Genomic DNA, 27,895 nt, shown 5'->3' on the forward strand with positions numbered 1-27,895 from the left:
ATTGGCATAGAGTTGCTTATAGTAATCTCTCATGATCTTTTGTATTTCTGCCGTGTCAGTTGTTACTTCTCCTTTTTCATTTCTAATTCTATTGATTTGAGTCTTCTCCCTTTTTTTCTTGATGAGTCTGGCTAATGGTTTATCAATTTTGTTTATCTTCTCAAAGAACCAGCTTTTAGTTTTATTGATCTTTGCTATCGTTTCCTTCATTTCTTTTTCATTTATTTCTGATCTGATTTTTATGATTTCTTTCCTTCTGCTAACTGTGGGATGTTTTTGTTCTTCTTTCTCTAATTGCTTTAGGTGCAAGGTTAGGTTGTTTATTCGAGATGTTTCCTGTTTCTTAAGGTGGGATTGTATTGCCATAAACTTCCCTCTTAGAACTGCTTTTGCTGCATCCCATAGGTTTTGGGTCATCGTGTCTCCATTGTCATTTGTTTCTAGGTATTTTTTAATTTCCTCTTTGATTTCTTCAGTGATCACTTCGTTATTAAGTAGTGTATTGTTTAGCCTCCATGTGTTTGTATGTTTTACAGCTCTTTTCCTGTAATTGATATCTAGTCTCATAGCATTGTGGTCAGAAAAGATACTTGATACAATTTCAATTTTCTTAAATTTACCAAGGCTTGATTTGTGACCCAAGATATGATCTATCCTGGAGAATGTTCCATGAGCACTTGAGAAAAATGTGTATTCTGTTGTTTTTGGATGAAATGTCCTATAAATATCAATTAAGTCCATCTTGTTTAACGTATCATTTAAAGCTTGTGTTTCCTTATTTATTTTCATTTTGGATGACCTGTCCATTGGTGAAAGTGGGGTGTTAAAGTCCCCTACTATGATTGTGTTACTGTCGATTTCTCCTTTTATGGCTGTTAATATTTCCCTTATGTATTGAGGTGCTCCTATGTTTGGTGCATAAATATTTACAATTGTTATATCTTCTTCTTGGATTGATCCCTTGATCATTATGTAGTGTCCTTCTTTGTCTCTTCTAGTAGTCTTTATTTTAAAGTCTATTTTGTCTGATATGAGAAGTGCTACTCCAGCTTTCTTTTGGTTTCCATTTGCATGGAATATCTTTTTCCATCCCCTTACTTTCAGTCTGTATGTGTCTCTAGGTCTGAAGTGGGTCTCTTGTAGACAGCATATATATGTGTCTTGTTTTTGTATCCATTCAGCCAGTCTGTGTCTTTTGGTGGGAACATTTAGTCCATTTACATTTAAGGTGATTATTGATATGTATGTTCCTATTCCCATTTTCTTAATTGTTTTGGGTTCGTTATTGTAGTTCTTTTCCTTCTGTTGTGTTTCTTGCCTAGAGAAGTTCCTTTAGCATTTGTTGTAAAGCTGGTTTGGTGGTGCTGAACTCTCTCAGCTTTTGCTTGTCTGTAAACGTTTTAATTTCTCCATCAAATCTGAATGAGATCCTTGCTGGGTAGAGTAATCTTGGTTGCAGGTTTTTCTCCTTCATCACTTTAATTATGTCCTGCCACTCCCTTCTGGCTTGTAGAGTTTCTGCTGAGAGATCAGCTGTTATCCTGATGGGGATTCCCTTGTGTGTTATTTGTTGTTTTTGCCTTGCTGCTTTTAATATGATTTCTTTGTGTTTAATTTTTGACAGTTTGATTAATATGTGTCTTGGTGTATTTCTCCTTGGATTTATTCTGTATGGGACTCTCTGTGCCTCCTGGACTTGATTAACTATTTCCTTTCCCATATTAGGGAAGTTTTCAACTATAATCTCTTCAAATATTTTCTCAGTCCCTTTCTTTTTCTCTTCTTCTTCTGGAACCCCTATAATTCGAATGTTGGTGCGTTTAATGTTGTCCCAGAGGTCTCTGAGACTGTCCTCTGTTCTTTTCATTCTTTTTTCTTTATTTTGCTGTGCAGCAGTTATTTCCACTATTTTATCTTCCACCTCACTTATCCGTTCTTCTGCCTCAGTTATTCTGCTATTGATCCCGTCTAGAGTATTTTTTATTTCATGTATTGTGTTTTTTTTTTTTTTTTTTTTTTTTTTTGCTGTACGCGGGCCTCTCACTGCTGTGGCGTCTCCCGTTGCGGAGCACAGGCTCCGGACACACAGGCTCCGAGGCCATGGCTCGCGGGCCCAGCCGCTCCGCGGCATGTGGGATCTTCCGGGATCGGGGCACGAACCCGTGTCCCCTGCATCGGCAGGCGGACTCTCAACCACTGCGCCACCAGGGAAGCCCATGTATTGTGTTTTTAATCGATGCTTGATTCATCTTTAGTTCTTCTAGGTCCTTGTTAACTGTTTCTTGCATTTTGTCTATTCTATTTCCAAGATTTTGGATCATCTTTACCATCATTATTCTGAATTCTTTTTCAGGTAGACTGCCTATTACCTCTTCATTTGTTAGGTCTGGTGGGTTTTTATCTTGCTCCTTCTCCTGCTGTGTGTTTTTCTGTCTTCTCATTTTGCTTATGTTACTGTGTTTGGGGTCTCCTTTTTGCAGGCTGCAGGTTCGTAGTTCCCGTTGTTTTTGGTGTCTGTCCCCAGTGGCTAAGGTTGGTTTAGTGGGTTGTGTAGGCTTCTTGGTGGAGGGGACTACTGCCTGTGTTCTGGTGGATGAGGCTGGATCTTGTCTTTCTGGTGGGCAGGTCCACGTCTGGTGGTTTTGGGGTGTCTGTGGACTTTTTATGATTTTAGGCCACCTCTCTGCTAATGGGTGGCGTTGTGTTCCTGTCTTGCTAGTTGTTTGGCATAGGGTGTCCAGCACTATAGCTTGCTGGTCGTTGAGTGAAGCTGGGTGCTGCTGTTGAGATGGAGATCTCTGGAAGATTTTCGCCGTTTGATATTGTGTGGAGCTGGGAGGTCTCTTGTGGACCAGTGTCCTGAAGTTGGCTCTCCCACCTCAGAGGCACAGCACTGACTCCTGGCTCCTCAATTTGGGATGATTTGTTGTCTATTCCTGTATTCCACAGATGCAGGGTACATCAAGTTGATTGTGGAGCTTTAATCCGCTGCTTCTGAGGCTGCTGGGAGAGGTTTCCCTTTCTCTTTTTTGTTCTCACAGCTCCTCGGTCTCAGCTTTGGATTTGGCATCCGCCTCTGCGTGTAGGTCGCCGGAGGGCGTCTGTTCTTCGCTCAGACAGGACAGGGTTAAAGGAGCAGCCTCTTCGGGGACTCTGGCTCACTCAGGCCGGGCGGGAGGGAGGGGCACGGAGTGCGGGGCGAGCCTGCAGCGGCAGAGGTCGGCGTGACGTTGCAGCAGCCCGAGGCGTGCCGTGCGTTCTCCCAGGGAAGCCGCCCCTGGATCCCGGGACCCCGGCAGTGGCGGGCTGCACAGGCTCCTGGAAGGGCGGTGTGGACAGTGACCTGCGCTCGCACACAGGCTTCTTGGCGGCGTCAGCAGCAGCCCCAGCGTCCCACGCCCGTCTCTGGGCTCCGCGCTTTCAGCCGCGACTCGCGCCCGTCTCTGGAGCTCCTTTACGCGGCGCTCTTAATCCCCTCTCCTCGCGCACCAGGAAACCAAGAGGGAAGAAAAAGTCTCCTGCCTCTTCGGCAGCTCCAGAGTTTTCCCGGATTCCCTCCCGGCTAGCTGTGGCACATTAGCCCCCTTCAGGCTGAGTTCTCGCCGCCAGCCCCAGTCCTCTCCCTGCGCTCTGACCGAAGCCCGAGCCTCAGCTCCAGCGCCGCCCGCCCCGGCGGGGGAGCAGACAATCCTCTCGGGCTGGTGAGTGCCGCTCGGCACCGCTCCTCTGTGCGGGAATCTCTCCGCTTTGCCCTACCCAGGTATGTGGGGAGTTTCTTGCCTTTTGGGAGGTCTGGGGTCTTCTGCCAGCGTTCAGTAGGTGTTCTGTAGGAGTTGTTCCACGTGTAGCTGTATTTCTGGTGTATCCGTGGGGAGGAAGGTGATCTCCGCGTCTTACTCTTCCGCCATCTTACCCGGAAGTCCCTGTCTTTTATTTTTATTGATGCTTCTTTTTTTTTTTAAGGTACAGCATGTGTATATCTTGGTGCTTGTTCTAGGTACACTTAAAAAAGGAGTATATAGGGCTTCCCTGGTGGCGCAGTGGTTGAGAATCCGATTGCCGATGCAAGTGACAGGGGTTCGTGCCCCAGTCCGGGAAGATCCCACATGCCATGGAGCGGCTGGGCCTGTGAACCATGGCCGCTGAGCCTGCGCGTCCGGAGCCTGTGCTCCGCAAAGCGAGAGGCCACAACAGTGAGAAGCCCACGTATCGCAAAAAAAAAAAAAAAAAAAAAAGGAGTGTATAGTACAGTTCCTTGGTGTTTCATAAGTATCAATTCGTTCTAGTTTTTTGATGGAGTCATTAACACTTTTTGTGTCTTTTTTTTTTTTTTTTGTCTCCTTGTTCTAAAACTACTCATACCTAAAATCTACAATCATAGTTGGAGATTTTATCACTTAGGTTCTATTTTTTGCTTCATGTATTTTTTTTTTTTTTGCGGTACACGGGCCTCTCACTGTTGTGGCCTCTCCCATTGCGGAGTGCAGGCTCCGGACGCTCAGGCTCAGCGGCCATGGCTCACGGGCCCAGCCGCTCCGCGGCACGTGGGATCCTCCCAGACCGGAGCACGAACCCATGTCCCCTTCATCGGCAGGCGGACTCTCAACCACTGCGCCACCAGGGAAGCCCCTGCTTCATGTATTTTTAAAAAATTAATTTATTTTTGGCTGTGTTGGGTCTTCGTTACTGTGCGCGGGCTTTCTTTATTTGTGGCGAGCAGGGGCTACCCTTTGTTGTTGTGCGGTGGCTTCTCATTGCAGAACACAGGCTCTAGGCATGCGGGCTTCAGTAGTTGTGGCCCATGGGCACTAGAGCGCAGGCTCAGTAGTTGTGGCTCGCGGGCTCTAGGGCGCAGGCTCAGTAGTTGTGGTGCACGAGCTTAGTTGCTCCGCGGCATGTGGGATCTTCCCTGACCATGGTTTGAACCCATATCCCCTGCACTGGCAAGCGGATTCTTAACCACTGCACCCCCAGGGAAGTCCCTGCTTCATGTATTTTTAAGTTGTGTTAATCAGTTGCCAACACTTTTAGAACTATACCTTGTTGATGATCTTATATTAAATGACTGTTTTTGTAATACTCTTTTTATTCAAGTCTACTTTATCTGACATTAGTGTAGTTAAATCAGGTTTGTTGTGCTTAGTATCTGAATGGCATGTGTTTCCCTGTCTCCTTTTACTTTCAGTGTATCTGTGTCTTCATGTTTAAAATGTGTTTTTTGTAATACCATGTAGTTGCGTCTTACTCTTGTCTTGTGTGACACTTCTTAATTGTTGCATTTATTCCTTTTAGAGGTAATGTAGTTATTTTTATAGTTAGGTTTAAGTTTTCTATCTTGAAATCTGTGTTTTTTATTTATTCATTTATTCTTCATTCCTCCCTTGTAGTTGTGTTGCGTCTCTCTCATTGTTCCATTTTGAGTGTTTAGGAGTTCGTTTTTGTGTCATTTTTCCTTTTAGAAGTTGCCCTAGATATTACAACATATATCTTTTCAGTTAACATCTTTAAAAATTATTTTATTTGGTAATTCACTGGCTGTCCAGTGGTTAGGACTCGGTGCTTTCACTGCCGTGCCTGGGTTCAGTCCCTGGTTGGGGAACTAAGATCCCAGAAGCTGTGGGGTGCAGCCAAAAAAAAAAAATATATATATATATATATTTTTTTTTTCTCTCTTTTTTTATTGGTTAGTTCAGTAAGCTTTATTCTTTGGGTGTACTTTTGGAAATTTAGCTTATTTCTTTGATGCAGATTGAAAGTGTATATTTTCGATAGGTTATAAGAGTAGCTTTATCTTTTCATTATTCAGTGAATAAACATATTCATTATTGAAATTGTACCAGGTACTGTCTTAGGCTTATCGTATAAGGAAAGGATAAGTTTGTTTTGTTTTGTTTGTTTGAATTTAATTTTATTTTTATATACAGCAGATTCTTATTAGTTACCTATTTTATAGAGATTAGTGTATATATGTCATTCCCAATCTCCCAGTTCACCCTCCCCAACTCCCCCACCAACCCTTGGTGTCCATATGTTTGTTCTCTACATCTGTGTCTCTATTTCTGCCTTGCAGACTGGTTCATCTGTACCATTTTTGTAGATTCCACATATATGCGTTAATGTACGATATTTATTTTTCTTTTTCTGACTTACTTCACTCTGTATGACAGTCTCTAGGTCCATCCACAGCTCTACAAATGACCCAATTTCGTTCCTTTTTATGACTGAGTAATATTCCATTGTATTATATGTACCACTGCTTCTTTATCCATTTGTCTGTCAATGGGCATTTAGGTTGCTTCCATTACCTGGCTATTGTAAATAGTGCTGCAGTGAACATTGGGGTGCATGTCTCTTTTGAATTATGGTTTTCTCTGGGTATATGCCCAGTAGTGGGATTGCTGGGTCATATGGTAATTCTGTTTTTAGTTTTTTAAGGAACATCCATACTGTTCTTCATAGTGGCTTTATCAATTTACATTCCCACCAACTGTGTAAGAGGGTTCCCTTTTTTCCACACCCCCTCCAGCATTTGTTGTTTGTAGATTTTCTGATGATGCCCATTCTAACTGGTGTGTGATGATACCTCACTATAGTTTTGATTTGCATAATTAGTGATGCTGAGCAGCTTTTCATGTGCCTCTTGGCCATCTGTATCTCTTCTTCGGAGAAATGTCTATTTAGATCTTCTGCCCATTTTTTAATTGGGTTGTTTGTTTTTTTAATATTGAGCTGCATGAGCTGTTTATATATTTTGGAGATTAATCCTTTGTCCGCTGATGCATTTGCAAATATTTTCTCCCATTCTGAGGATTGTTTTTTCATCTTGTTTATGGTTTCCTTTGCTGTGCAAAATCTTTTAAGTTTCATTAGGTCCCATTTGTTTATTTTTGTTTTTATTTCCATTACTCTAGGAGGTGGCTCAAAAAAGATCTTACGTGATTCATGTCTAAGCGTGTGATTTCTATGTTTTCCTCTAAGAGCTTTATGATGTCTGGTCTTACATTTAGGTCCTTAATCCATATTAAAAACTTTTTTTTTTTTTAATTATGAGGAAATTTTCCTTTAAATTTATTTATTTATTCTTGTCTGTGTTGGATCTTCATTTCTGTGTGAGGGCTTTCTCTAGTTGTGGCAAGCGGGGGCCACTCGTCATTGCGGTGCGCGGGCCTCTCACTATTGCGGCCTCTCTTGTTGCGGAGCACAGGCTCCAGATGCGCAGGCTCAGTAGTTGTGGCTCACGGGCCCAGTTGCTCCGAGGCACGTGGGATCTTCCCATACCAGGGCTCGAACCCGTGTCCCCTGCATTAGCAGGCACACTGTGCCACCAGGGAAGCCCCTTAATCCATATTGAGTTTATTTTTGTGTATGGTATTAGGGAGTGGTCTAATTTCATTCTTTTACATGTAGCTGTCCAGTTTTCCCAGCACCATTTATTGAAGAGGCTATCTTTTCTCCATTGTATACTCTTGCTTCCTTTATCAAAAATAAGGTGACCGGGCCTCCCTGGTGGCGCAGTGGTTGAGAGTCCGCCTGCCGATGCAGGGGATACGGGTTCGTGCCGCGGTCCGGGAGGATCCCATATGCCGCGGAGCGGCTGGGCCCGTGAGCCATGGCCGCTGAGCCTGCGCATCCGGAGCCTGTGCTCCGCAACGGGAGAGGCCACAACAGTGAGAGGCCCGCATACCGCAAAAAAAATAAAAATAAAAATAAAATAAAGTGACCATGTGTGTGTGGGTTTATTTCTGGGCTTTCTATCCTGTTCCATTGATCTGTATTTCTGTTTTTTTGCCAGTACCATATTATCTCGATTACTGTAGCTTTCTAGTATAGTCTGAAGTCTGGGAGCCCGATTCCTCCAGCTCCCTTTCTTTCTCAAGATTGCTTTGGCTATTCAGGGTCCTTTGTGTTTCCATACAAATTGTGAAATTTTTTGTTCTAGTTCTGTGAAAAACGCCGTTGGTAGTTTGATAGGGATTGCATTGAATCTGTAGATTGCTTTGAGTAGTATAGTCATTTTCACCATATTGATTCTTCCAAGAACATGATTTATCTCACTCTTTGTGTCATCTTTGATTTCTTTCATCAGTGTCTTATAGTTTTCTGAGTACAGGTCTTTCACCTCCGTAGGTTGGTTTATTCGTAGGTATTTTATTCTTTTTGTTGCAGTGGTGAATGGGATTGTTTCCTTAATTTCTCTTTCTGTTCTTTCATTGTTAGTGTATATGAATGCAAGAGATTTCTGTGCATTAATTTTGTATCCTGCTACTTTACCACATTCATTGATTAGCTGTAGTATTTTTCTGGTGGCATCTTTAGGATTCTCTATGTATAGTATTATGTCATCTGCAAACAGTTACAGTTTTATTTCTTCTTTTCCAATTTGGATTCCTTTCATTTCTTTTTCTTCTCTGACTGTAGTGGCTAGGACTTGCAAAACTGAATAATAGTGGCGAGAGTGGACACCCTTGTCTTGTTCCTGATCTTAGAGGAGATGCTTTCAGTTTTTCACCATTGAGAATGATGTGTGCTGTGTGTTTGTCATATATGGCCTTTATTATGTTGAGGTAGGTTCCCTCGGCCACTTTCTGGATAGAGTTTATCATAAATGTGTGTTGAATTTGGTCAAAAGCTTTTTCTGCCTCTATTGAGATGATCATATGGTTTTTATTCTTCAGTTTGTTAATATGATGTTTCACATTGATTGATTTGCGTATATTGAAGAATCCTTGCATCCCTGGGATAAATCCCACTTGTACATGGTATATGATCCTTTTAATGTGTTGTTGGATTCTGTTTGCTAGTATTTTGTTGAGGATTTTTGCATCTATATTCATCAGTGTTGTTGTCTGTAATTTTCTGTTTTTGTAGTATGTCTTGTTTTGGTATCAGGGTGATGGAAGCCTCGTAGAGTGGGTTTGGGATGTTCCTTCCTCTGCAATTTTTTGGAAGAGTTTGAGAAGGATGGGTGTTAGCTCTTCTCTAAATGTTTGATAGAATTCATCTGTGAAGCCATCTGGTCCTGGACTGTTGTTTGTTGGAAGATTTTTACTCACAGTTTAAACTTCATACTTGTGATTGGTCTGTTCATATTTTCTATTTCTTCCTGGTTCAGTCTTGGAAGGTTATACCTTTCTAAGAATTTGTCCATTTCTTCCAGATTGTCCACTTTATTGGCATAGAGTTGCTTGTAGTAGTCTCTTATGATGCTTTGTATTTCTGCGGTGTCCATTGTAACTTCTCCTTTTTCATTTATAATTTTACTGATTTGAGTTCTCTCCCTCTTCCTCTTGGTGAGTGTGGCTAAAGGTTTATCAATTTTGTTTATCTTCTCAAAGAACCAGGTTTTAGTTTTATTGGTCTTTGCTGTTTTCTTTGTTTCTATTTCATTTACGTGTGCTCTGATCTTAATGATTTCTTTCCTTCTCCTAACTTTGGGTTTTCTTTGTTCTTCTTTCTCTACCTCCTTTAGGTGTAAGTTTAGATTGTTTGAGGTTTTTCTTGTTTCTTGAGCTAAGATTGTATTGCTGTGAACTTGCCTCTTAGATCTGCTTTTGCTGCATCCCATAGGTTTTGGATCATCGTGTTTTCATTTTCACTTGTCTCTAGGTATTGTATGATTTTCTCTTTGATTTCTTCAGTGATCTGTTGGTTATTTAGTAACATATTGTTTAGCCTCCACGTGTTTGTGTTTCTTATGTTACTTTTCCTCTAGTTTATTTCTAATGTCATAGTGTTGTGCCCGCAAACAATGCTTGATATGATTTCAGTTTTCTAAAATTTACCAAGGCTTGATTTGTGACCCAAGATGTGATATATCCTGGAGATTGTTCTATGTGCATTTGAGAAGAACGTGTAATTTGCTGTTATCGGTTGGAAAGTCCTATGAATATCAATTAAATCTATCTGGTATTGTGTCATTTAAGGCTTGTGTTTTGGGCTTCCCTGGTGGCGCAGTGGTCAAGAATCCACCTGCCAATGCAGGGGACATGGGTTTGAGCCCTCGCCTGGGAAGATCCCACGTGCTGTGGAGCAACTAAGCCTGTGAGCCACAACTACTGTGCCTGTGCTCTAGAGCCCATGCCACAACTACTGAGCCCGTGTGCCTAGAGCTCATGCTCCACAACAAGAGGAGCCACCATAATGAGAAGCCTGCGCACCACAACGAAGTGTAGCCCCCACTTACCACGAATAAAGCCCATATGTAGCAACGAAGACCCAATACAGCCAAAAATAAATATTTTTTTTTAAAAAAGCTTGTTTTTCTTTTTAATTTTCTGCTTGGATGAAATGTCCATTGGTGTAATTGAGGTGTTAAAGTCTCCCAGTATTGTGTTGCTGACGATTTCCTGTTTTATAGTTGTTTGCATTTCCCTTATGTATTGAAGTGCTTCTATGTTGGGTGCATATGTATTTATAATAGTTATATCTTGTTCTTGGATTGATCCCTTGATCATTATGTAGTGTCCTTCCTTGTCTTTTGTAACATTCTTTATTTTAAAGTCTGTTTTATTGGATATGAGTTTTGTTACTCCAGCTTTCTTTCAATTTCCATTTGCATGGGTTATCTTTTTCCATTCCCTCATTTTCAGTCTGTATGTGTCCCTAGGTCTGAAGTGGGTCTCTTGCAGACAGCATATATATGGGTCTTGTATTTGTATCCATTCAGTGAGCCTGTGTCTTTTGGTTGTAGCACTTAATCTATTCATATTTAAGGTAATTATTGATATGTATGTTCCTATTACTGTTTTCTTAATTGTTTTGGGTTTGTTTTTGTAGGTCCTTTTCTTCTGTTGTGTTTCCCACTTAGAGAAGTTCCTTTAGCATTTGTTGTAGAGCTAGTTTGGTTGTGCCTAATTCTCTTAGCTTTTACTTCTCTGTAAAGCCTTTGATTTCTCCGTAGAAGCTGAATGAGAACCTTGTTGGGTAGAGTAATCTTGGTTGTAGGTTTTTCCCTTTCATGACTTTAAATATATCATGTCACTTCCTTCTGGCCTGTAGAGTTTCTACTGAGAAATCAGCTGTTAACCTTATGGGAGTTCACTTGTATGTTATTTGTTGTTTTTTCCTTTGTTGCTTTGAATAATTTTTCTTTGTCTTTAATTTTTTAAAAATTTATTTATTTATTTATGGCTGCATTGGGTCTGCATTGCTGCACGTGGGCTTTTTCTAGTTGCGGTGAGCAGGGACTACTCTTTGTTGTGTTATGCAGGCTTCTCATTGTGCTGGCTTCTCTCATTGCGGAGCTCTGGCTTCAGGTATGCAGGCTTCAGTAGTTGTTGCACGTCTGCTCAGTGGTTGTAGCTTGCAGACTCTAGAGTGCAGGCTGAGTAGTTGTGGCGCACGTTCTTAGTTGCTCTGTGGCATGTGGGGTATTCCTGGACCATGGCTCGAACCTGTGTCCCCAGCATTGGTGGGTGGATTCTTAACCACTGCGCCACCAGGGAAGCCCTGTTGTTAATTTTGTCAGTTTGATTGCTATGTGTCTCGGCATGTTTCTCCTTTTCCTGCTTGGGACTCTGTGCTTCCTGGAATTGGGTGGCTGTTTCCTTTCCCATGTTTGGGAAGTTTTCGACTATAATCTCTTCACATTTTTTCTTGGAATTTTCTCTGTCTCTTCTTCTGGGGCTCCTACAATGTGAACGTTGGTGTGCTTAATATTGTTCCAGAAGTTTCTTAGGCTGTCTTTCATTTGTTTTGATTCTTTTTTCTTTATTCTGTTCCATGGCAGTGAATTCCATTATTCTGTCTTCCAGGTCACTTATCCGTTATTCTGAATCAGTTATTCTGCTGTTGATACCTTTTAGTGTATTTTTCGTTTCAGTTATTGTATTGTGCATCTCTGTCCTTTAATTCTTCTAGGTCTTTGTTAAACATTTCTTGCATCTTCTTGATCTTTGCCTCCATTCCTTTTCCAAGGTCCTTGATTGTCTTCACTATCATTATTCTGAGTTCTCTTTCAGGAAGGTTGCGTATCTCCACTTCATTTAGCTGTTTTTCTGGGGTTTTATCTTGTTCCTTCATCTGGTACATAGTCCTTTGCCTTTTCATTTTGTCTGTCTTTCTGTGAATGTGGTTTTCGTTCCACAGTCTACAGGATTGTAGTTTTTCTTGCTTATGCTGTCTGCCCTCTGGTGGATGAGGCTATCTAAGAGGCTTGTGCAAGCTTCCTGATGGGAGGAACTGGTGGTGTGTAGATCTGGTTATTGCTCTGTTGGGCAGAGCTCAGTAAAAGTTTAATCCGCTTGTCTACTGATGGGTGATTATCATTTATGTAGGTTATTCCAGCTCCTTGTCTGAAGTGATTGTAATGATTTGTATATAATGTGAAATGATCACCACAGCAGGTCACACACATCACCATAGTGTTAGAAGTTTTTTTCTTTGATGAGATCTTTGAAGATCTGCTCTTTAGTAACTTTTAAGTATGTAGTACAGCATTATTAACTGTAGTCATCGTGCTGTACGTAATATCCTTACGACTTATTTGTTTTACTAGTGGAAGTTTGTACCTTTTGACCCCTTTCCCCGATTTTGCCTACCCCTTTCCCCCCAACCTCTGGCAACCATCAATGTGTTCTCTGTATCTATAAGCTTTGTTTGTTTCTCTCTTTTTTTTTTTTGATTCTACGTGTAAGTGAGATCATGCAGTAGTTGTTTGTCTGTCTTATTTTACTTAGTATAATGCTTTCAAGGTATATTCATGTTGCTGCCCATGGCAAGACTTCCCCCTTTTCTATGGCTGAATAATATCCATTGTGTATCTGTGCCACATTTTTTTAATCTGTTCACCTATTGATGTGCACTTAGGTTGCTTCCATGTCTTGGCTATTGTAAATAATGCTGCAGTGAACATGGGGGTGCATATATCTTTTCAAGTTAGAGTTTTCATTTTCTTTGGTAAATTCTCAGAAGTGGAATTGCTCAGTCATATGGCAATTCTGTTTTTAATTTCTTTTTTAAAATAAATTTATTTTATGTATTTATTTTGGGCTTCATTGGGTCTTAGTTGCTGCGCCCGGGCTTTCTCTAGTTGCAGTGAGTGGGGGCTACTCTTTGTTGCGGTGCGGGGGCTTCTCATTGCGGTGGCTTCTCGTTGAGAAGCACGGGCTCTAGGCTCGCAGGCTTCTGTAGTTGTGGCGTGCGGGCTCTAGGGAGCAGGCTTGGTAGTTGTGGCGCACGGGCTTGGTTGCTCCGTGGCATGTGGGGTCTTCCTGGACCAGGGCTCAAACCTGTGTCCCCTGCATTGGCAGGCGGATTCTTAAGCACTGTGCCATGAAGGAAGACCTATTTTTAATTTCTTGAGCAATCTGCATACTGTTTTACATAGTACCTGCACCAGTTTACGTTGTCACCAACAGTACATAAGGGTTCCCTTTTCTCACCATCCTCACAAGAAGTTGTTATTTCTTGTCTTTTTATTAATAGCCATCGTAACAGGTTTGTGGTTTTGAGTTGTATTTCCCTGATGATGAATGATTTTTAGCTCATTTTTCTTTACCTGTTCATCATCAGTATGTCTTTGGAAAAATATTTGTTTAGATCCTCTGCCCCATTTTTAATTGGAGTGTTTTCTCTTTTCCTATTGGGTTGTATGAGTTTTTGGTATACTTTGGATATTAATCTCATCAGATGTATGATCTGCAAATATTTTCTCCTGTATGTTGCCCTTTCATTTGGTCGATGGTTTCCTTTGGTGTGCAGGTTTTTAGTTTGATGTAAACCCACCTTTTTTTTTTTTCTTTCTTTGCCTTTGATTTTTGGTGTTAAATCCAAAAAATCATCTGCAAAATTGATGTCAAGGAGCTTACTGTGTATGTTTTCCTAGGAACTTTATGGTTTCAGTTCTTACGTTCATGTCTTTAACGATTTGGGGTTACTTTTTGTGTATGGTGTAAGATAGTGGTCCAGTTTCATTCTTTTGCATGTGGCTGTACAGTTTAATATGACTCTTTAGAGTCCTTGGGATTATTTGTTGTAAATTTTGAGAGAGGGCAATTCATTGTGAGAGAATGGAGTGGGGGTTAGATAGCAGCTGTTGGCTGTTATTATTAAGCTTTACACTTTGAGATCTCAGAATACGTTGTGTTATTTTTGTGTGTGTGTGGGATAGGTATTTATTTATTTATTTGGCTGCATTGGGTCTTCGTTGCTTCACACAGGCTTTCTCTAGTTGTGGCAAGCAGGGGCTACTCTTCATCATGGTGTGTGGGCTTCTCATTGCAGTGACTTCTCTTGTTGCAGAGCATAGCTCTATGCTTGCAGGCTTCAGTTGTTGCAGCACATGGGCTCAGTAGCTGTGGCACGTGGTCCCTAGACTGCGCTGGCTTCAGTAGTTGTGGCACATGTGCTTAGTTGCTCTGCGGCATGTGGGATCTTCCTGGACCAGGGATTGAACCCATGTCCCCTGCATTGGCAGGCAGATTTTTAACCACTGTGCCACCAGTGAGGTCCCACGTTACGTTCTAATTTTTCGTTTTTCAAGTAATGCTATTTGTGAACTGTACTTAAGTGGCATATTCATAGTTTAAGTATATTTTGGTTATTTTTGAATCATTTTATTTTATTACAAAAGCATTTAGTCATTTTAGACAGTTTGAAAGATTTTAAAAAGATATAAAAATAAAAATCTTTTGTAATTTCACTGCTCAGTATATTTATTTATGACTATGTATAAGCTTATCTTACATGTGTATGTGTATTTTATTTTAGAAATGAACAAATGCTAAAATTTCTTTTTTTGGATTTGGTGTATAGTTGTATGAATTTTGAACACAGACATAGATTCCTGTAACCAGCACTACAAACAAGATTCCTAACAATCCTGTCACTCCTCTAGTGTGATTTTTTTTTTTTATAGTCCTATTATCTGTTCCTGCTTAACCACTGGCAACCACTGTTTTGTTTTCTGTCAGTATAATTTTGTCTTTTGGAGACTTGTGAAAGGTGAACTGAAACAGAATGTTAACATTTTGAGACTGGCTTCTTAGAATCAATGTTTCATCACTTCAAGTGAAATTTAGATACCACCATACCCTTCCCTTTTATATTGTTGTTGTCATATTTCATATACATACCAAATTTCTATTGTATAATGTTATAATTTTTATATTCAGATGTCAAATATATGTTAAAAGAGCTCAAGGGTAGAAGATTGGTCTGTGTTTATAGTTATTCAGATAGGTACTAGTTTCTGTTGCTCTTTCTTCATTCCTGATATTCTGAATTTTTTTGATAATATTTCACTTGGGTCAAGAAACTTTCTTAACAGTTCTTTTAGAGCAGGTCCACTGATAGTGAATGCTTTTAGTTTTCCTCATCAAAGAATATCCTTATGTCACCTTTATTACAAAAGGTATATTCATTGTATATAGATTTATGAGTTAACAGTTCTTTTTTCCCAGCACTTTAAAAATAGTTTCCATTTTTTTTTAGCATCCAAGATTTCTGATGAGAAATATGCAGTGATAAGTAAAATGGTGTTTTTCTCTGCCTGTTGTTGAGATTTTTTTTTGTTTTTAGTTTTCAGCAGTTTAATTATAAGTGTCTTAATGTGAATATCTTTAGATTTATCCTGTTTGGGGTTTGCTTATCTTAAATCTGCAGATATATATGTGTTTTTTCAAGCTTGTGAAGTTTTCAGCCATTATTTCTTCAAGTATTTTTTCTGCACTCCAGGTTTTCTTTCCTTCTGGGATTCTGATTACATGAATGTTGTATTTTGATATGGCTCACAGATTTCTGAGGCACCATTCTTTTTTATCCCCCCCCAGTCTTTTTTTCTTTTTTTTTTTAAGATTAGGTGATTCTGTTGATCTATTTTCATGACTCTTTCCTCTCCATCTCTGTTTTGCTAATGAGCCCATGAATGAGGGTTTGTTTTATTCCTTATGCATTTTTTTATTGTGGTAAAGTATACATAACAAAATTTACTATTTCACCCATTTTTAAGTGTTGAATTAATTGGCGTTAATAACTTTCACATTGATGTGTAAACCCTATCCATCTTCAGAACTATTCCATTATCCCAAACTGAAACTCTTTACCCATTAAATAATGACTATCCTGTTACCCCCTTGCCCCTCCCCCCAGCCCCTGGTAACCACTCAGTGAGTTCTTATGTGGTTTTCTGATTTTTCAGTTTTAAAACTTTAATCTATTGTTTCATCATATCTTCTGTTTCCTTATTGAGACATTGGTCTTTCTGTTAGTTCTTCTGTCCTTAAGTTGTTTCACGGTTTTAAATCTTTCTGTTTTCGCTCAGTGTATGTGTCCCATCATAGTAGTATATTCAGATCTACCTTATTTGTGTGTGTGTGTGTCTGTGTTGTTAAAATATACATAACATTTGCCATTTTAATCATTTTTAAGTTCAGTGGCAATAAGTATATTCAGAATATTAGGCAAACACCATCTCCATCCATCTCCAGAACTTTCTACCTTATTCTTTGTAAAATCTGCATAGAATTCCATAGTATAATATGTATTAATAAATAACTTAATTGTTTCCCTGCATAGGGAATTTTTTTTTTTTTTTTTTTTTTTTTTTTTGCTGTACGCGGGCCTCTCACTGTTGTGGCCTCCCCCATTGCGGAGCACAGGCTCCGGACGCACAGGCCCAGCGGCCATGGCTCACGGGCCCAGCCTCTCCGCGGCATGTGGGATCTTCCCAGACCGGGGCACGAACCCGTATCCCCTGCATTGGCAGGCGGACTCTCAACCACTGCGCCACCAGGGAAGCCCTGCATAGGGAATTTTTAGTAATTTTTCGTAGTTGAAAATTATGTGGCAAAAATGTCTGTCCTGCATGTTTTTAAAAATAAGCTTTTATCTGTTATTTTGTTCCCAGGGACAGTTCTGGAAGTTAGGATATTTGTAAAGGGCGTGTGTGTGTGTGTGTGTGTGTGTGTGTGTGTGTGTGTGTGTGTGTTGGCTAAGGTAAAGACCTTTATTGTATTATCAGTTATTGCCATTTTGTTTCTAAAAAATTATATTAGGCCACTTCAGCGGGGTCTGCGCTATGGCCGCAGGCAGACTGGCCTGCATAGGTCTGGTCCCTTGCGTCTGCGCTCCCTGGGTCTAAGGCGGTCGATGGGATGGAGCGCTGTGGAGCATGAGGTGGCGCCCGCCATGGGGCTGAGGCTGCACGAGAGCCTGCCGAGAGGCTTGGGTACGGTGGGCACCAGACCTGAGGCCTACCCTGCAGGGAGCAACCTGGTGGCGGGCTATGGGGGCAGAGTGGGGCTGCTGCCACTCTGAGCTGTGAGCCCCGCGCTTCCACTGCCGCCGCCTCGGCTCCTCGCGAAGCGCCGGGCAGCTCGGGAACATGACCCTGGAGCAGCTCTGCTCGGTCCTCAAAGTGTTGTTAATAACAGTACTTGCAGTGGAAGGGGCTGCTGTGGCCAAAAGACCCAAGGTGGACAAAAATTGGAATCAAGCACATTCCTGCAACCCAGTGTGGGATTTGGGTTTGAACCAGCAATGGAAGTCATTTTGCTTCACCAAATTATCCTGACTCATATCCACCAAACAAAGAATGTATCTACATTTTGGAAGCTGCTCCATGTCAAAAAACAGAGTTGACCTTTGATGAACATTATTATATAGAACCATCATTTGAAAGTCAGTTTGATCACTTGGAAGTTCAAGATGGGCCGTTTGGTTTCTCTCCACTTGTAGATCATTACTGTGGTGTGAAAAGCCCTCCATTAATTAGATCACCAGGGAGATTCATGTGGATTAAGTTCAGTTCTGATGAAGAACTTGAAGGACTGGGATTTCCAGCAAAATATTCGTTTATTCCAGATCCAGACTTTACCTACCTAGGAGATTGCCAGTTTGAGCTGTCAGAAGCTGACGGAATAGTACATTCTAGTCAGGTAGAACAAGAGGAAAAATACAAAACCTGGCCAAGCAGTTGATTGCATATGGACGATTAAAGCTACTCCAAAAGCTAAGTTGACATGGAAAGTGGATCAAGGGACTTCTGTGATGGCGCACTGGTTAAGAATCTGCCTACCAATGCAGGGGACATGTGTTGGAGCCCTGGTCTGGGAAGATCCCACATGCCGCAGAGCAGCTAAGCCCGTGCACCACAACTACCGAGCCTGCATTCTAGAGCCTGCAAGCCACAACTACCGAAGGCCGCACACCTAGAGCCCATGCTCCACAGGAGAAGCCAGAGAAGCTACCGCAATGAGAAGCCCGCGCACTGCAACGAAGAGTAGCCCCCACTCGCTGCAACTAGAGAAAGCCCATGCACAGCAACGAAGACCCAACGCAGCCATAAATAAATAAATAAACAAATAAATAAATAAATTTATTTTAAAAAGTTATATTCAAAGTGTATATATTTTAATTATGTATATAGTATAACTTATCTGGGCTTACAATTTTATTTTTTGTTTATCACAGTGATACATGATTATTTAAAATTTTGAATGTTATGTAAGTGCTTATAATTGAGATTATATATATCAATTCTTATGTAATTTATGCATACATATAGTTATTATATATTCTTGGTTTAAAGAGGTATGTTTCAGGTGTATGTCCTTTCAGAAAGGGCGCAGCTAATCTTTAAATAATTCTAAAACAGCATTTATAGAATTTCATTAGCTAAGAGTTTTACAGACAAATGATTGAGTTCATCCAGTTTCTCTAGCCAGGAAATTTTATATAGATTGTCTTTTCCTCACTTTTGGAAAGAGAGAGCACACATAGACATATCTCAGAGATATTGTGTGTTCAGTTCCAGATCACTGTAATAAATCGAATATATCAATAAAGCAACTCACATGAATTTTCGGTTTCCTAGTGCATATGAAAGTTATATTTATACTGTATTATAGTCTACTGTGTGCAATAGCATTGTATCTAAAAAAACAATATGTATACCTTAATTTTAAAATACTTTATTGCTTAAAAATGCTAACCATTATCTGAGCATTCAGCAAATCATATTCTTTCTGGTGGAAGGGCCTCCTGCCTTGATGTTGATGGCTGCTGACTGAATAGGGTGGTGATTGCTGAAGACTGTGGCAACTGTGGCAATTTCTTAAAATAAGACAACAATTAAGTTTGCTGCATGGATTGACCCTTCCTTTCACAAACTATTTCTCTCTAGCATGTAATGCTGTTTGATAGCATTTTACCCACAGTAAAATTTCAGTATTGGAGTCATTCCTCTCAAACCCCGTCACTACTTTATCAACTAAATTTATATGATGTTCTAAGTCCTTTGTTGTTATTTTAACAGTCTTCACAGCATCTTCACCAGGAGTAGATTTCTTCTCAAGAAACCACTTTTTTGCTCATCCCTAAGGAGTAACTCCTTGTTGGTTATAATTTCATCATGAGATTGCAGAAATTCAATCACATTGTCAGGGCCCAATTCTAATTCTGTTTCTCTTGCTGTTTCTACCACATCTGCAATTACTTCTTCCACCAAAGTCTTAAACCCTTCAAAGTCATCCATGAAGGTTGAAATCAACTTCCTCCAAACTCCTGTTAATGTTGATATTTTGACCTCTTTCCATGAACCGTGAATGTTCTTAATGACATCTGGAATGGTGAATCCTTGCCAGAAGGCTTCCAGTTGGCTTTGCCCAGATCCAGCAGAGGAAATCACTGTCTGTTGCAGCTATAGCCTTATGAAATGTATTTCTTAAGTAATAAGACTTGAAAGCCACAGTGACCTCTTGATCCATGGGCTGCAGAATGAATGTTGTGTTAGCAGACACGAAACAACATTAATCTCCATTGGAGCTCTTTGAGTGACCAGGTGCATTGTCAGTAAGCAGTAATATTTTGAAAGGAATTTTTTTTCCTGAGCAGTAGATCTCGACAGTGGGCTTAAAATACTCAGTAAACCATCTTTTCAACAGATGTGCTGTCGTCTAGGCTTTGTTGTTGTATTTGTAGAGCACAGGCAGAGTAGATTTAGCATAATTCTTAAGGGCCCTTGGATTTTCAGAATGGTAAGTGAGCTTTGGCTTCAACTTCCAGTCACCAGCTACATTAGCCCCTACACGAGAGTCAGCCTGTCCTTTGAAACTTTGAAGCCAGGCACTGACTTCTCTATGAAAGTCCTAGATAGCATCTTATTTCAGTAGAAGGCTGTTTCATTTACCTTGAAAATCTGCTGTTTAGTGTAACCACCTTCATTAATTATCTTAGATCTTCTGGATAACTTTCTGCAGCTTCTACATCAATACTTGCTGCTTCACCTTGTACTTTGATGTTATGGAGATGGCTTCTTTCCTTAAACCCCATGAACTAACCTCTGCCAGCTTCAGTCTTTTTTCTGTGGCTTTCTCACCTCTCTCAGCCTTCATAGAACTGAAGATAGAGTTAGAGCCTTGCTCTGGATTAGGCTTTGGCTCAAGGGAGTGTTGTGGCTGCTTTGATCTTCTCTCCAGACCACTAAAACTTTCTCTGTATCAGTAATAAGGCTCTTCTGCATTCGTATCATTCATGTGTTCACTGGAGTAGCACTTTTTATTTCCTACAATTATTTCTCCTTTGCATTCACATCTTGGCCAACTGTTTGGTGCAAGAAGCCTAGCTTTTGTCCTGTCGGCATTTGACATGTCTTCCTCACTAAGCTTAATCATTTCTAGTTTTTTTTTTTTTTTCTTTTTTTTGCCGTACGCGGGCCTCTCACTGTTGTGGCCTCTCCCGTTGCGGAGCACAGGCTCCGGACGCGCAGGCTCAGCGGCCATGGCTCACGGGCCCAGCCGCTCCGCGGCATATGGGATCCTCCCAGACCGGGGCACGAGCCCGTATCCCCTGCATCGGCAGGCGGACTCTCAACCACTTGCGCCACCAGGGAGGCCCTCTTCCTTTTACTTGAACACTTAGAAGCGATTGTTGGGTTATTAACTGGCCTAATTTCAATATTGTTGTGTCTCAGGGAACAGGGAGGCCTGAGGAGAGGGAGAGAGAGGGGGAGATGGCTGGTTAGTGGAGCAGTCAGAACGCGCACACTTATCAGTTAAATTCATTGTCTTAATATAGCTGTAGTTCGTGACACCCTGAAAAGATTACGGTGTTACTATCAAAGGTCACTGATCACAGATCACCATAAAAATATAATAATAATGAAAAAATTGAAATATTGTGAGAATTACCAAAACGTGACTCAGAGACAGAAAGTGAGAAGCTTTTGGAAAAAAGGTGCTGATAGGCTTACTTGATGCAGGATTGCCACAAATCTTCAATTTGTAAAAAACTCAATGTGTAAAGTGCAATAAAATGAGGCGTAATAAAACAAGGTATGCCTGTATGCATTTAACAAAAAGTTCATTTAAAATGACAAATAGGGCTTCCCTGGTGGCGCAGTGGTTGAGAGTCTGCCTGCTGATGCAGGGGACACGGGTTCGTGCCCCAGTCCGGGAAGATCCCACATGCCGCGGAGCTGCTGAGCCCGTGAGCCATGGCCACTGAGCCTGCGCATCCAGAGCCTGTGCTCCGCAATGAGAGAGGCCACAACAGTGAAAGGCCCGCATACCACACACACACAAAAAAAAGACAACTCTTTTTTTTTTTTTTTTTAAATCTTTATTTATTTATTTTTGGCTGCGTTGGTTCTTTGTTGCTGTGCGTGGGCTTTCTGTAGTTGCAGCGAGCGGGGGCTACTCTTCGTTGCAGTGCACGGGCTTCTCATTGCAGTGGCTTCTTTTGTTGTGGAGCACGGGTTCTAGGCGCGCGGGCTTCAGTAGTTGTGGCACACGGCCTCAGTAGCTGTGGCTCGCGAGCTCTAGAGTGCAGGCTCAGTAGTTGTGGTGCACGGGCTTAGTTGCTCTGTGACATACGGGATCTTCCCGGACCAGGGACGAACCCGTGTCCCCTGCATTGGCAGGTGGATTCTAAACCACTGCACCACCAGGGAAGTCCCAACTCTCGTTTTTTTATAAGGTGAATGATCCAGAAATGCTAAATTTTCAATCTTGTTAGACATTTTTATTGGTTTCTTTTTTACTGGTCTGTCAGATTATCTGGGATTAACATAATATGACACAGTAAATTAGGTGTGAGAACTAAAAACTATGAAAATTTAGTTAAAAATCACTTTTTAACTAAAAATAATTTTTTTTTAGTGACAAGTTTGATCCTTCTGGCCTCTCCCTATATTATCTTGTTTAATATATTAAATGTTACACTAAAGTCTAATTACACACAATCTTATTACCATACATTAATTGTGGCTTTGTAAAAAACACAGAAAACTTAGATTTTGTAAATGTCTTTTGTGATAGAAATAGTGGGTTATCACTAAAGGAATTAATATTTTAATTATAATTAAACTTGAACTGACTGGGCTTGCTTTTAAGTTATTCGTTAAATAGAAGTGCTTGATCATGTCTGGTTAATTCTATGAGATACTCTCTCTTAAGAAATTTAAAATTTTTTTGGGGGGGGGTTTTTTTTTTTTTTTGCGGTATGAGGGCCTCTCACTGCCATGGCCTCTCCCATTGCTGAGCACAGACTCCGGACGCACAGGCTTAGCGGCCATGGCTCACGAGCCTAGCCGCTTCGTGGCATGTGGGATCCTCCCGGACCGGGGCACGAACCCACGTCCCCTGCATCAACAGGCGGACTCTCAACCACTGCGCCACCAGGGAAGCCCCAAGAAATTTTAAATATTTAAATCATATTTTCTTTCTAATATATATGCATGACATCCATTATTGGGCAGTGATGAATACACTCAACGACCAGTACAGTTTGGTGCTACTGCCTAAGGGGTCAGTAGTTGTACCCAGAATTGATTTTGTACCATTAGTGCAAATGTGAACATGGTAAAAATACAAGGAATGTCTTAGTATTACTGTGAAAATAGTTTTGACTTTGGGGGGCTTCTGAAAGTATTCTGGGACCCTTATGGTCTAAGAACTACATGTAGAGAACCACTGCTTCTGGGGTTTTCTTTTTCAAAGGTTTCTTAGATGGCGGCAGATATTTGTAGGCTGAGTAATCTTTGTTTGCCTTTGTTTTTTCATTCCACAGATACTTTGAAGCTAGATATCAGTTAACTTTTCAATGTTTTGTCAATATATGATTTAGGAGATTTCTTCGGATTGATTTTTACTTTTTTGGGTTGTGGCAGTTTGCACCTTGATTGATGTCAGGGATCCGAGGTTTTTATTTTTACCTTAAATAATTGAAGAAAACTTTTATTTGTTGTAAGTTTTATAATTTACAAGTTTGTATTTGTTGTAGATGTTAGGAAGCAGTGAAGATATTTTCCTTGAGGGATATCACAAATTTTATTATTATGTTTTTGTTTTTTCTTTTTTGCTTTCATTTTTTTCTGGCCGCACTGTGTGGCCTGTGGGATCTTAATAACAGTGAATATTATTTGTTTTGTTTTATTTTGTTTTGGCCATCTGACATGTGGGATCTTAGTTCCCCGACCAGGGATTGGACCCTCGCCCTCTGCATTGGAAACTTGGAGTCTTAACCACTGGACTGCCAGGGAAGTCCCATGAATTTTATAATAAATGTTCCTGAGCTTCCAAATGAGGAACCAAATTTATACATCATTTTGGAGTAGAAAATTTGATGACAAAAATATAGCTAAACAGTTTCAAACATATTATAAAGAATCATGGGAGCACATATTTTCCTTCTTCCTTAGTTTATGTTTCAGGGTAAATATAGCATTCTATCAATACATATTCAGATTGAAAGGGAGACATTGTCCACCTATTCAAAAATGACTTTTCTTTTTCCTTTTAAAATCTGGATAGCTTAATTTTCTCCTTAGCTGTTGTGAAAAAAGTCATAAAAGAAGTTATTTTAGGATGATAGCTTTTCACAGTTGAGTCTGATTTTTATTTGAAGTTTTTTTCTCAGCGATGACTGAGAATCTGTACTCTGTCTATATTTGGTGATAAATATTGTCCATTTTATTTATTAGGTTTTTGTAGCTATTTGAACAAATACTTTTTCCATTAAAATATGCATGTTAATTAAGCAGTGAAATGATACATTCTGTGAATCTTTAGTAATACATTTCTATTGTCTGAGTTCAATATAGTTCTGAATTTGAAATTAATTCAGTTGCTTCATTTCATAGAATTATGAATTTGTAAAATCCAGCTTACTTCAGTTGTTTCTTTTGTTTTAAAAATTAATTAATTTTTGGCTGCGTTGGGTCTTCGTTGCTGCGTGTGGGCTTTCTCTAGTTGCGGCAATTTGAGGCTACTCTGCGGTGTGGTGCGCGGGCTTCTCATTGCAGTGGCTTCTCTTGTTGCGGAGCACAGGCTCTAGGCATGCGGGCTTCAGTAGTTGTGGCATGCGGGCTTAGTAGTTGTGGGTTGTGGGCTCTAGAGCGCAGGCTCAGTAGTTGTGGCACATGGGCTTAGTTGCTCCATGGCATGTGGGTTCTTCCCGGACCAGGGCTCGAACCTGTGTCCCCTGCATTGGCAGGTGGGTTCTTAACCACTGCGCCACCAGGAAAGTCCACTTAAGTTGCTTCTAATTGTAACTTTGGTTTTTTACATAGCACTTAAAAAACGCTACTAATAAGGTGTGCTGACAGCACATGGGATACTAATTACAAACACTAAGTATACTTATAGTAAGTTGGTAGTGATTCAGTATTGTTTTGTTGGAGAAATCAAGCCTATTTAAGTTTTAGTTCATGTCAAAGTAATTTTAGTGGAAATAATTATTACATTTTACTTTACATAAATTTTAGAATGAATAAAAATGTGAAAGGAGTGCAGATTTGATTCCATTTTAAGGGAAGACTTGTCAATATCTTAAGTCATTTAATTGGGAAAAAAGAACCTAAAGAGAGAGAGTGAGGTCTACTCTTTTAGTGTCTTCATCAAGTTTTCAGTCTCAGTTACACCAATTTGAGTTTTTAGTTTATGCCTAGCTTGAAGTGAATTGTGAGCATCAAGTTTGAGAGTCTGGAGAGAATTTTTAGGATATTGTAGACCAACTTCGTTCATTTATATGGGTTGAAGAATTTGAGCCACGGAAGAGTTAAGTCTCTAGCTTAAGGTCTGTTAGTGAATTAGAAGCAGAGTAGCATCTAGAAACTCTACTGATGCTAACAGTCTTTCTTGAGACCTATTACATATTTGACAGCAAATATTTTCCACATCTAACTACATACTTACATTTTGTTTTCTCTGTACAGTCAGTCTTCACTTTGCAGGCTTCTAATATGCTCGAATTTCTGTTGGTATAGTTTAGTTAAAAAACACCGGTCACCTAACAACACAGTTCAACTGTCATTTACCATGGTATGTTAACTATACATAATTGTGTAGTGTATAAACTTTGATGCTCGCTCTTCAGTTCACAGATCACTACATACATCAATAGATAGATGCCCATCATAATTGGTGACCAGTCACATTACTTCTCCCAAAGTCTGTTGGAGGTTGGTCACTGTGCATCTGTTATTCATTTTTTGTACAGATAGCAAAGTGTACAGATGTGTTACCTCCTTGTTTTCCAATGATAAATTCATGTGACATTTTACAAAACTGGACAAAGGAGAGAGTTGACCAGCAAAGATGGAAGTTCATCAAAGAAATGAAAGGTGATAATACTAGATCTGAAAAATTGGATGTTATAGAAGATTTGAGAATAGTGGCAGGTAGTGAAGATAGGACAAGTACTTTTCCTGTATGAAGGTTTGGTATGAACTGTATTGAAAACATGAGATGAATATAAAAAATAAGGTCAAATTGCTTCAACATCATATAGTTTAAATTGTAATAGAAACAGATCTCAATCAGTTTGGCTAGCATTCATGCCAAGCTGCATTGAAGGAAAACTAATTACAAGGAGACTGAAGAAATTTTCATTACCAGTAAAGGCTGGTTTCATTTCAGAATCAGCGTGGATTAAAGCTGCTAGAGCAGATAGGGATGCTGCTGTGAATTTTACTCCCAGATTCCAAAGATTAGTTGAGCAAATAATCATCAACTATTTAATGTGGGATAGGCCTGTTTTGGAAGGCAATCTCGTCAGTAATTTATGTGATGGAAGACATAGGATCATGAAGTGGTCATAAGGTGCGGAATATAGATATAAAGTCTGAGGAACTTAGTAAAGGGAAATTTATGAACATAAATGAAGAAAAGTGATTGTGACAGAAAGGATGAAGATGTCTCAGAGGAAGTGACTGGCAAAAATATCACGTTAAAGGAACTCTTGGAAGTATATGACAAGATTGAAAGGGCAAAGGATAAAATGTTGCATGTCCAACCAAACTTGGAAAGATTTATGACATTTTGCCAAGGCTTGGAAGAGATACTTATTCTGTATCATAAGTTATGTGAGGAAAAGAAGGAGGTAAACACTGTCTTACTTCCTTGGTAAGGTTTTTTTTTTTTTTTTCAAAATTTATTTATTTTATTTATTTATGTTTGGCTGTGTTGGGTCTTCGTTGCTGCACGTGGGTTCTCTCTAGTTGCATCATGCGGGGGCTATTCTTTGTTGCAGTGCGTGGGAGCACGGGCTCTAGGCGCACGGGCTTCAGTAGTTGTGGCATGTGGGCTCAGTAGTTGTGGCTTGCGGGCTCTAGAGCGCAGGCTCAGTAGTTGTGGCGCACAGGCTTAGTCGCTCCGCGGCATGTGGGATCTTCCCGGACCAGGACTCAAACCCGTGTCCCCTCCACTGGCAGGCGGATTCTTAACCACTGCGCCACCAGGGAAGCCCTCTTGGTAAGGTTTTTACAAAGAAACAAAATACTGATTCTCAATGTTTCTTATGTTTTAAATTATAAAATAGTAAATATTACACAGTATTCTTCATTTCTCTATACATTTTAGCTAACAGTAAAAGAGTCTTAAGCAGAACAATGTAATTTTTTCCCTTTAATTATTCAGATTGCTTTGCTTGATTTCAGATTGCAAAGTCATTTTTATGGTCTTGCACTACAGTGCAAAGTGAGCACTTCCTGTATAAAAGTATGTTTTTCCCATAAGAAATTTGTTATATTTTCCAAGTTGATAAAATGATTATAAAGGTTATCAATAGGAATAAATTTGAAGCTTTCAGTAAAGGATGTTTGAATTGGAGTAGCAATAGGGAAAAAAGACTAGCATTACAGTTGTGGGGATGAGGGAAGAGGATTGGACATTTAATTTGGAGTGGTCTGTTGCAAGCATAAAAACTATTTGATGCTCCTGCTTAATTTTTGAGATACTTTCAAATTTTAAAGTTAACTTAGGATGTTTAAGTTTTTAATATAAAATGAGTTTTAAATACTTATTAACTAGTAAAAGTAATTCTTTTGTTCAGCAAACATTTATTGATCTTCTGTATGTTAGGCATTGTTGTTGTAGGTGCTAGGCTTACAGCAGTATGGAACCAGACACAGATCTCTCTAGACTAGAATATACTTTAACTTTCTTCCTGCTTTGAACTGGTAAGAACAGATACTACACTTGATCTTAGCCGAAAGGCCGAGAAGTGATTCCCTGCTTTGAGAAATGTGGAATCTCTAATTCTTTATGAGTCTTGATTTCATTTTGGTTCTGTTGAAAGTAGCTAGATTATTTTTACTTTTTATATAACTTTAAAGGCTTTTGTGTAGACAGTGTTTATTGTTCCTTTTTTAGATAGTCTCCAAAATGGGGTTACAACTCCAGGTTTATATAACCCCTGTCAATGGGACATTTCATGATACAGCTTCAGAGATGTGGATGAGTACTTGATTTCTTATAGAATCCCCAACTTGGGAGTAAAGTTTTTATAGTTGCTGTCATAGACGCATCTGTAGGTGTAGAGCTGGGAAAGAGTTGTGAATTCTACCTTGTTCAGGATGTTGGATGTTTGTGGATTATGTGAGATTATGGCATCGTTAAAGAGTTGTAACTTTAGTTTAGGCATGAAGGCTGAGTAGGCATTAGCTATTGATTTTAAG

The 27,895-nt window shown here is 40.0% G+C and overlaps 1 protein-coding gene and 2 pseudogenes across 8 annotated transcripts in view; 2 read left to right on the forward strand and 1 right to left on the reverse strand.

Moving 5' to 3' along the window:
• ZMYM4 (zinc finger MYM-type containing 4) overlaps positions 1–27,895 on the forward strand; it is a 188,087-nt gene that overhangs the window by 48,474 nt on the left and 111,718 nt on the right. The window lies entirely within an intron of this gene.
• LOC132483445 (neuropilin and tolloid-like protein 2) lies at positions 17,324–27,686 on the forward strand (annotated as a pseudogene).
• LOC132484826 (U2 spliceosomal RNA) lies at positions 27,310–27,446 on the reverse strand (annotated as a pseudogene).

This window comes from Mesoplodon densirostris, chromosome 2, assembly GCF_025265405.1.
Source record: "Mesoplodon densirostris isolate mMesDen1 chromosome 2, mMesDen1 primary haplotype, whole genome shotgun sequence".
Classification (NCBI taxonomy): domain Eukaryota; kingdom Metazoa; phylum Chordata; class Mammalia; order Artiodactyla; family Ziphiidae; genus Mesoplodon; species Mesoplodon densirostris.